Source organism: Carya illinoinensis, chromosome 13 (genome assembly GCF_018687715.1).
Source record: "Carya illinoinensis cultivar Pawnee chromosome 13, C.illinoinensisPawnee_v1, whole genome shotgun sequence".
NCBI lineage: Eukaryota > Viridiplantae > Streptophyta > Magnoliopsida > Fagales > Juglandaceae > Carya > Carya illinoinensis.
In genome coordinates this window covers 26,291,559-26,302,051 of record NC_056764.1, presented here as the reverse complement: position 1 = coordinate 26,302,051, position 10,493 = coordinate 26,291,559, and the positions used below count along the sequence as shown (strand labels likewise).

General features: G+C 37.9%; 1 pseudogene; it reads right to left on the bottom strand.

Annotated features, from left to right (window-relative positions):
• Window positions 1–5,585: 5,585 nt before the first annotated feature.
• LOC122291530 lies at window positions 5,586–7,793 on the bottom strand (annotated as a pseudogene).
• Between the last annotated feature and the right edge of the window lie 2,700 nt (window positions 7,794–10,493).

Genomic DNA, 10,493 nt, shown 5'->3' with positions numbered 1-10,493 from the left:
AAATCCCTTAGCCAAGAAAACCACATAAAACCTAGATCTCACATTGAGCCATTCGGCCATAGCCTCCTTGGCTTGGCCGAAACCCTAGATCCTATAATTTCTCACTTCCAATTTTCCCTCCATCATTTGATTGGTCAATTTCCTTGATTGGTTCACTCAAATCTCATTTTCCCACCAAAACACATTTTCCATATCCATCCTATCCATTTTTGGCCAACCCTTGCAATCCTAGATCTCTAGATCTCAAATCCTATTTTTTAGGAATTTCACAATTCCTAACTTTTAGGATCTCACAAGTCCCCTTTGCCTTAGCCGAACACACCCCATAAGCCTTGGCCAAATCCCTCATCAAACCTAGCCCCACTCACTCATTTCTAAACTCTAGCCAAAACCACCCTTCATCCAACCATAGCACATAAGTGGCTCCTAGCACACCAAGGTTCACTAGCTGTGCACAATCATCACCCAAATCTTGATCACCTAGCCCAAATACCATCCATACTTCCCACCATTTAACCCTAGTCTCACTTCACTCAAGCTCCCATTGGGCTACACGTGATCTATGCCAAACAAAAGAGTCTCATCAGTCACTAGAGGAGCAACAAGGTGAGGATCAGACCCTTAGTGTTTGGAGGCTTGACCGAGGTCCCCAACAGATGGCTTGAAGACGAATACACAACTTGATTTCCAACTCTCTACACCAACCTCAATAGTCCTCCGATTCAAATTGTCTACCATTATCCAATATAATGGTGCGTGGGATGCCAAACCAAAAATCACCATTTTCCATAAGAACCGCATGATGCTATTAGTCATGGTGGTTGCCAAGGCTTCCGCCTCGACCTACTTGGTGAAGTAATCCAAGGTTACGACCATGAAATTCACACCTCATTTGCCTAGTGGAAGGGGATCGACCAAATCAATCCCCAATTGTGCAAAAGGCCAGGGTGAGGTGACGAATGTTAATTCCTTGGGTGGATAGTGGGGCAACCTTGCGTATTCTTGACATTTCCACCATTTTGGAGCATACTCCTCAGTGTCTCGAAGAGCATGGGGCTAGTAGTATCCGACCCTCATCACCTCTCCTGCAAGTGCCTTTCCCCCTAAATGGCTGTTGTAAATTCCCTCGCGCATCTCTGACAACACGTACTGGGCTTCTTCTGAGGAAATGCATCTCAAGAAGGGGGTCAAGTGTCCTCTTCAATATAGAACCCTTCCGATCAGCATGAACCTTGCCGCTCTGCTCCTAACCTTTCTGGCTTCCTATCGCTCCTCAGGTAGGTCCCCGTTTTCCAAGTACTTAATGATGTCTCTTGCCCAACTGAGGGCTTCAGGTTGTACCTCCATTACCTCAACACCTACTACGAGTATCTTAACCATTCGAATTCGCTTGCTCTGGGAGGTTCTCCTACCAGGACTCTACACACGCTAGCTTATCCGCCTTTTGGTTCTCACCCTTTGTATCTGTTGTATTTGAAAATACTTGAAGTGGGAGCACTCAGTCTTTACCAATGCTAAATACTTTTTCAACTTGTCACTCTTCACAGCGAACTCTCCCCACACTTGATTGACCACCAGTTGGGAATCGGTTTGCCCTTCTATTTCTACGGCACCTAGAGCTCTAGCAACTGCCAACCCCAACAATAAGGCTTCGTACTCAGTTTCATTGATTGTGGTCTTGAGTGCTAATTTAATAGCGTAATCATGCTCCTCTTCATCTGGTGTCATGATATGCACCCCACCTCCTCCAGCCCAGCAAGATGAGCCATTAATGAAATTAACAAGGGTTTAGTGGGGGTGCTTGCTCAATTTCTCTGGGGATGCTAGTAAATTCAGCCACAAAGCCTGCCAACACTTACTGTTTAATAGCAGTACGTGGTGCATATTCAATGTCGAAGTCACTTAACTCTACTGCCCAGTTCATAAGTCAACCCTAAGTGTCCGGTCACTATAGTATCTTCTTGAGGGGAGCCTCCGTGAAGATCTTCAGTGGGTGGGCTTGAAAGTAGGGATGCGTGGTGACAACTAGGGTGAATGCAAGTTGCTCTATACAAGGGTGTCTGGCTTTAATGGTATGCGGCTAGTATAGTAAACCGGCCTTTGTAGCCCATCCTCGTGCATTAATGCAGAGGATACTACCTAGAAGGAGACCGATAAATATAGTATCAGCATCTCTCCACACTGAGGCTAACCAAGAAGCAGTGGACTGGCGAGGTATTATTTGAGAGTCGAAAAGGCAACATTGCACTCTTTATCCCATGTTTACTCCTTTTGCAGGACTTTGAAGAAGGGTAGACACCTGTCAGTAAACCACGACATGAACTAGTTGAGAGCTGCTACTTGTCCTGCTAGTTTCTGTACCTCATTCATGCTTCAAGGTGAGCTCATGTCGAGGATGGCTCTCACCTTCTCAAGGTTGGCTTCAATTCCATGCTCAAACACCATGAACCCTAGGAACTTTCCTGACCTCACACCTAATGCATGTTTTGCCGGGTTTAATTTCATCAAGTAGTATAGCAAAAGTCTCCTTCAAGTTACTCAAATGCTGCTCCATGGTTCCACTATTAACTAGCAGATCATCCATATAGACTTCCATATTGTGGCCTACTTGACTTTTGAACATGCAGTTGACCAGTTGTTGATACGTGGCTCCTGCTTTCTTCAATTTGAAGGGCATCATTGTGTAATACTAAAAATTGCGGTCGGTGATGAACGAAGTCTTTTCCTCGTCTTCAGGCTTCATGCAAATCTAGTTGTACCCAGAGTATGCATCCTTGAAACTTAACCTTCGATGACCCGCCATGGAGTCGATGATGAGGTCAATGTGAGAGAGTAGGACACTATCTTTCGAGCACGCCTTATTGAGATTAGTGAAGTTGATGCAAATTTTCCATTTGCCACTAGGCTTCTTTTCAAATACTACTTTGGATAGCCACTCGGGGTAATGAGCTTGATGAATAAACCCCGTAGCTTATAAACAATAAACCTCATATGCAATGGTGATATTTTCCTCTGCCCTAAAATTTTGATGCTTCTGACAAACTCCTTTAGCCTTCGGATCCATGCTCAGAGAGTGTTGAATGATTTCGGGAGCGATCCTAGGCATGTCCTCATGCCCCCAGGCAAAGACATCCTGATGTTCGACGAGGAGCTGCCCTAGGGCATCGCGCATCTCCCATGTCATCTTGATTATAATCCTTGTAGTTACTTCTAGCTGGTTCGGGTCTAAGTGAATAAGTTCTAATGGCTCGTTTGGGTTCAAGTTTCTGAGTGCTTGTTCGTCCCTATCCCTAACTTCTTCTTCTATCAGGAGGTGCTTAGGTGGCGGCGGTAGATTGCCATCCCCAGCTGGTGGGTAGGCAGCCTCTACCCCAATGCTCAACACCACCCTCGAGGTATCCTCTATTATCTTTCCAGGAATCTCTTATGCTCGAACGAATGCCTCCATACTTATTAGGCCTAGTCATTTTCAATACCTGAGGAACCTGTAACAAGTTGCCTCGGGTGCACAAAGTACATGTAAGATGGCACCACTGTTAACGTCGTGTTTCGTACTCCCTTGAGCCAAGTTCTAGAGATTTGGGTCTTCAGTATTGGGCTAGTAAAACTCAATGAAAATGAAGATAAAGGAAGGCAGCTTGGGGTCACGGGAGCCTCTAATACCAAAGTTAGTAAAGATTCTGAAAAAATGGCAAATAAACATTGAAGCAAAAGAGTAGAGAGAGCCCCTCATTTCCTCGTATGTGGGGATTGGTATTTATACTGGAGTCTAATGAAGGGGGCAGATCCTCTCTGTTCTTGTAGGTCACTCGTCCACATCATGACTCATGGTCCAGTCTCATTAATGAGGCATGCCTCAGGGGCGGCATCATTAATGCTGCGCTTGGCTCAGGTTGGGTTGCCATAAATACAGCATGCTTTAGTAGAGGCACCATAAATGCAATGCTAGCCTGTCTGACCTTATCTTGCACTGCCTTCCTCTTGTCCGTCTGTTCTAAGGTTTGGGGATCAATGGCTTCCCTGGGCCCACCCTGAACTGTGAGGGGGTTTCCCCCCTCTTTTTCTTTCTTCCCAACAATAAGGGCCATCGCTTACTCGTCCAAAGCCCAAGAACCCCAGCAATGGCCCACGATAGCCAGGGCAAACTCAAGGGCTGATCCATGTATGAATATGGAGGGGACAGGGAATGAATATGACCAGTCACCTAAGTATTGCACCGCTATTCCAACCATGGAAAATTGAACCCAGCAAGAGAAGACCAAGGAAAGGGAAGCCATTGATCCCTAGACCTTAGAGAACAGATGAACAAAAGGAGGGTAGTGCAAGATAAGGTCAGACGGGCCTAGCCCTGCATTTATGGCCCCTTTAATGAAGCACACTGCATTTATGGCAACCCAACTCAAGCTAAGCGTCGCATTAATGGTACTGTCGTTGAGGCACGCCGCATTAATGCAACTGGACCAGGAGTCATGATGTGGATGAAGGACCCATGGGAATAGAGAGCATCTACCCCCTTCCTCGAAAGCCAGTATATATACAAATCCCCAGGTACGAGAAAAAGTGGGGCTCTCTCCACTTTTTTGCTTCAATATTTATTTGCCCTCTTCTCAGAATCCTTACTAACTTTGGCATCAAAGGCCCCTTAGGCCCTAGGCCACCCTCCTCTGGTTTCATCTTCCTTGAGTTTTACAGGCCCATTACTAAAGACCCGAGTCCCTAAAACCTGGGCCTACAGGCGTATAAAACACAACGTTAACAACTTTGATGCTATGGTATTATCAAATCCATGCATCGAGGGATATTATATAGTGTAAGTCAAAGGTTGAATGTTACTTTATGGAATATGTCAATGCACTTAGTGTAACATTACATATATTAACTTGGTGAAAGGTGAATTTTGGCAAGTTTCCAGTCCTTTCCCAAATAGCCAAGGGTGTTCTAGTCATTCCTATCACTACAGTTGTCTCTAAGTCAGCGTTTAGCATTAGAAGTTGTGCCTTGGATGCTTATCAGAATCCATTGTCTCTAACCACCGTCAAGGCCCTCATTTGCACACATAATTGGATAAATTCAACAACGCCCATTGGAGTAGATACCGTTAATGCCGAGAGCTATAGGCTTAAATTGGGCAAGTTTATGGTTTTAGATGATTATTACATAATTGTATTGTTTTCATGATTTAATTTATAATTTATATGATTTTGTAGACCGAATTGTGAACCCTAGACTAATTGTAGTTGACTGAGTCGAATGCACCATGAGATGGAGAAGGCCCATTTATTGGTGAGAAACTCAATACTATCATGCAAAACTCGTTAGAGTTAGATGTGGAAGCGAGTTCATAATTTGTCCTCTTCTATGTCATGTATCATTTGGTTGATGGTTTAGAAGTCTCTAGTTAAATGACTAAAGAAAAAATAGTACATATGATCAGTAAAACTTCATGTAAGAAATCACTTTCGAGTCATCGACTCAAATGCACACACACACGCACACTCACTCGCGTGTGTGTGTGTGTGTGCATGTGTGCTTGAGAGAGAGAAAGAGGGGAATCAAAGGTGTCTGTTTGCTGAAAAACTACAAAATTAATCAAATGCAAGAGATTGTAATCATCATCATTTTTCGTTAACATGCTCAGTCTCTACATGATGTAAAATGTACCTATACATGTGCCTATAGACCCTGTACAAGACAGAATTGAACCCAAAATGGATTTCCAACCTTGGAGTCTTGCATAATTCTACTCATAAACAAATTGCACCTCCAAATGAATATATTTTCTCAAGAGTTCAACAATGGACGATGTGAAATTAGTCAGCATCTGGCATTCCTCATGGACTTTGACCTCTGGAATAACCGCACGAATGACCAGCTTCTCAAGATTTGGGCATCGTTTTACTATCCCCTCAACCCAACGTGAGAAGAAACCATTAATTTCAGTCCAACCAAGCTCCGACAGTCACATTCACCAACTGAGAAGACCCTTGCGGACTAGCTAGAGTGAACCACTCCATGGTTTAAATCATAACACAGCGAAAGGTGGGTCAGCCGTGGGAAAAAAACAGCAATTGTTTCCAAATCCAGAGTCTTAACTTCCCCGTAAAGCACCATATCCCAAAAAGGCGAAGTCTTCTTGATAATCTTGAGTCATCTTGTAGAAACATTGACATATTAATGAGAAGTTTCTGATATCTACAGTCTCAAGATTTTCTGCAGTCTCAGCAATATGAAGATATAGCACACTGACATCATCAGTCTTCAACTGCTTCAATGTCCCCCTTCCGGCAAATCCGAAAACCTCAAGGGCACAATCTTTCAAGTGCAAACACTCAATTCTTTCTGCCACCAACGTAAAGTTATCCAAATTGATTGCCTCAACATAAAGACTCTTCAATGTGGGGACTGGTCAGCTCAACAGTCACTTGTGCATCTGACATTGCAATCTCTAGATCGACAAGCTCCGAGGCTTCAATTTTCAGGCAGGCAATGAGCAGAAGACTTAAATCCAAGCTGAAATACTGACAAAGCTTAAAGATAGGCCTTTCAAACAAGGAAATATTCTAAAAATCCCACTAATGGAATTACGTTCTATCACCAACATTTCCAATTTAAGCCTTCCAAATATTTCAATTATGTTAACACTTGGAGTAGTTCGAACATTATAGAACAATTGCCGCAAAGTTTCCCTATTATACATAAGCCAAGAAATGACGGTGGAAGCCGAGAACTCAATATCATCCATCAGAATATATAGTACTTCTAATCCCGTTGTCTGAAAGATTGTTTGAGTCATCAAGATTTCAAGATCACTAGTTGGCAAATCAAGTTAAACAGGCCAATCATTGGAATTGAATGAAAGTGTGTGAAGATATTTGCAGGAAGCTTCTCGCCATTTTGAACAAGTTGCAGAAGCTATTACCACATCTCGGGCAGCTCCGATCCTAGATAGTATGTTTCCAACAACTTCAACAGGAAAATGCTCCATATCTCCAAAATAATCCACCCTTGGGCTTCCCACAAAAGGAAATTGCTTAATTTGCAAGTAGTAAGCTGTCAAATTATTCACAACTTTCGATAAACCTTTGAAACCACTGATATATCTTCCTTGCACTAGTAATAACAGAAGGTTGGCCCAATCCCCAAACAGAAAAAGTACCCAACGGAGAGACAGATCAATTGATCTGCCAAATTCAATGGGACCTCGTAATCAAAATCTAAAACAAAAGGGAAAATTATAAGCATGAAAGATTCAAATGGTATACGCTGTAACAAATTCAAGTCAAATGTAGCCCAAAATATATCCACCAAGCCCATCAAAAACCAAGATTAGCATCTGGGTGGATATCCACAAGTTCAAGAAATCCTACCAAAATCATTCTCTTCCCAGGAAATTAAAAATTGAAGATTTCAGTAAAACGAAAAAAAAAAAAAAACTTAAAAGAATTAAAATATGAAAACCGAAAAAGAAAACCCCAGAATCACAGTTATTACCTTGAAAGGAAAGCATATGGTTTGGATCGAAATAAAAGAACTCCGACAATAGAGTACGAGTGATGAGTCAAGAAGATCTTGATCGCAGGGGTTGGCTATGGTGGATCTCTCCCATTACACCGCAGTATCTAAAACTGATCTTGGAGTCAGAATTTAATTCAACGAGTAGTTGCGGACGCACGAATGGGTTTTTAGTTTATTTTCCCTTCAAATTTTGATCAAATGTCAAAACTGCCGTTAACCTATTTTCCCTCCAACGATCCCTCCAACGATTCATCCCAATGTTTTAAATTCCGTTTCGATTGGCATTTCGATTTAATTAATCAAATAAAATATTCCGATATTGGTATATTACATTCCGGTGTATCATTTCATAATTAACTATATAAGCTAATAATTAATAAAAAAAAAATACATACTAATATATATAAATATATATCATGTATATGTATATATATAAGATTGAAGATTTATAAAATGAATATAAGTTGAGAAAATTACAAACTTAAGTTAAGACATAAAAATAATACAAAATTAAAAAAATATACAGAAATTAGAAAAAATAATGATATTTAAAAAAAATAGAGAGTGAGGAAACATATTTAAAGTTACAAAAAATTAAAATTATTTAATATATTTTATATTCTAGAATTAATAAAATATTATCTAAATTTAAAATTTACAAATATATCATCCAAGCACAAAAATATTATAAAAATAGTCTGAAATAAAATAGGGCCTGACATGTCAATTTTGACTAGAATGATCATAATTTGACTAGAATGGCTAAAATAGATTGAAACGAGCTAAAATTTGAAGTAAAATGGAATGAGAATGTATAGTGAACCGGATGCTAAACTAGAATAAAAAATTTTAAACGATGAATTTAGAACTATGATTCATCCCTCAATGATTCATCATCATGGCTATTCTTCTCTCTCTACAGTCAAATTGTAGAAGCTTCTCCAATTATTATATTTATTCTTTTCTCACGTTAAGAAATAAATTAGCTGTATATGGGGTGCTACAGACATTGCAAATGAAAAAAACAAAAAATAAAAGATGCAAATTCAAACGATAAGAATAAAATCCAGCAAGAAAAAATCACTCAAAAACCAACTTCTACACGAAACTCCAATTATAGCATTCATATTGGTTTATCTATATGCAAATATAGCATTCAAATTTGTAGAAATTTTGAAAGAATTTTGTTTGGATCTACCTTCCTTTCGTCTATATGGGTATCAATTTTTTGCTTGATCTAAGGATTTTTCTTTTCTCTTGTTTATATCTACACTGATTACATTTTGTTTTTGGATTTGTTTCCTCTCGTGTATATGAGTGTGATTTATTTAGTGAATTTATTGAAATAATTAAAGGGATTATGTTTGGAGGATCTGCCTTACTTTCATCTATATGGGTATATTTTTTTGCTATGCACAAATTCAAACATAGTCTGCCTGTTTGATTTTGGTCTCAGGATATGAGTATGATGTACTTAATTATTTTTCCAATCGAAAGGTTTGTGGAAAAGTGAGGATAGAAAACATAATTTTGTCATAAAAGTATGGGCAAGGAAGGAAACAAATATTGGACAGATAACCATGCAAATGTACAAAGAACAAAAAGAATGGTGTGTTTTGAACGAAAAATCATTGTTCACCTCATTGGCACTTATTTAATATAGATAGATATAGGATAGTGCTATTATTTTTTATGTAGTTTTTTTTCTTTAAATATTTTTTAAACATCCTTGACCATCAAGAAAAAATAAAAATATATAAATGTACTAATAATCACTTTCTTAACTATTAAAAAATAAAAAATATATATAAATGGGCACATATAGTAGACATATTTAAGCGTCATATTATCATTTTTCTATATATATATATATATGAATGATGCTTGGGCCATCGAAGGATCTCACCGATTTGATTTTCTTTTATCTAGAGGTTTAAAAAATGTTTTTCAAAAGAAAAAGAAATTTGCCGACTCTTTGAGAGGTATACATAAATGATTTTCTTTTTCTTCTTATTGGAAAAATTTTGAAAGAATGAGAGAAAAGAAAGGAAAATGATAGTGTGACTATTAAATATGTCTACTAATATATTTTTATTTTTTTTATTTTTTATTAATGATCAAGGAAGTAACTATTAGGCCTCGTTTGTTCCCACAACTATTCTCATCTCATCTTATCTAATCATTATAATTTTTTTCAATTCATATATAATTCAATTTTTTCAAATCTCAAAATAAAAATAACATTAAAAAAAATCTATTCTAACAATATTTTATTTAATTTTCAACTTTTATCTTAACTTTTATCATCTGCAAAAACAAACGAAGCCTTATTGAATTTATATTTTTTTTATTTTTTTTCTAAATGCTTAAGGATGTTTAAAAAATTTTTAAAGAAAAATAAAAAAAATCTCATTTGTACAGCATTATCCAAAAAGAAAAAAAAAAAAAAAAAAAAAGAGATGTTGATTGTTTAAAAGGGATAAAATAAAAATAAATTTGTGTATAAAAAAATCAAAAATATAATTATAAATGAATATAACTTGAGGTAATATATTATCTTTTTAACCATAAAAAGTCGTTTCCTAATTGCAAATATGGAAAGATAAAAAGTTAGTATTATTAATTTTTTTTCAATCACCCCAAACTACCAAATAAATTCTATGCACCTTCTATGTAAAGAAGTTGACACAAATACCTTTTCTTAAAAATTATAAAAATAAACAAATAAATAAAAATATATGATAAGTTTTTTTTATAGGTCACTTTTTTCTTTCCTTTGTTTAAAATGTTTCAATTTTGTAGGATGATTTTGTCGTTATAAAATTGTTTGGTATAATTTGGACCTTTTAGAGAGGAAATGGGTTATACTGCAATTTTTGATAGTTTGGGAGGGTGATTTCTAAAAATTATAATTTTGTATGGTTATGACGAATGTTGGTCAAGGGTGACAAGGCACATGCTATTTGTCGCTTGAGTGC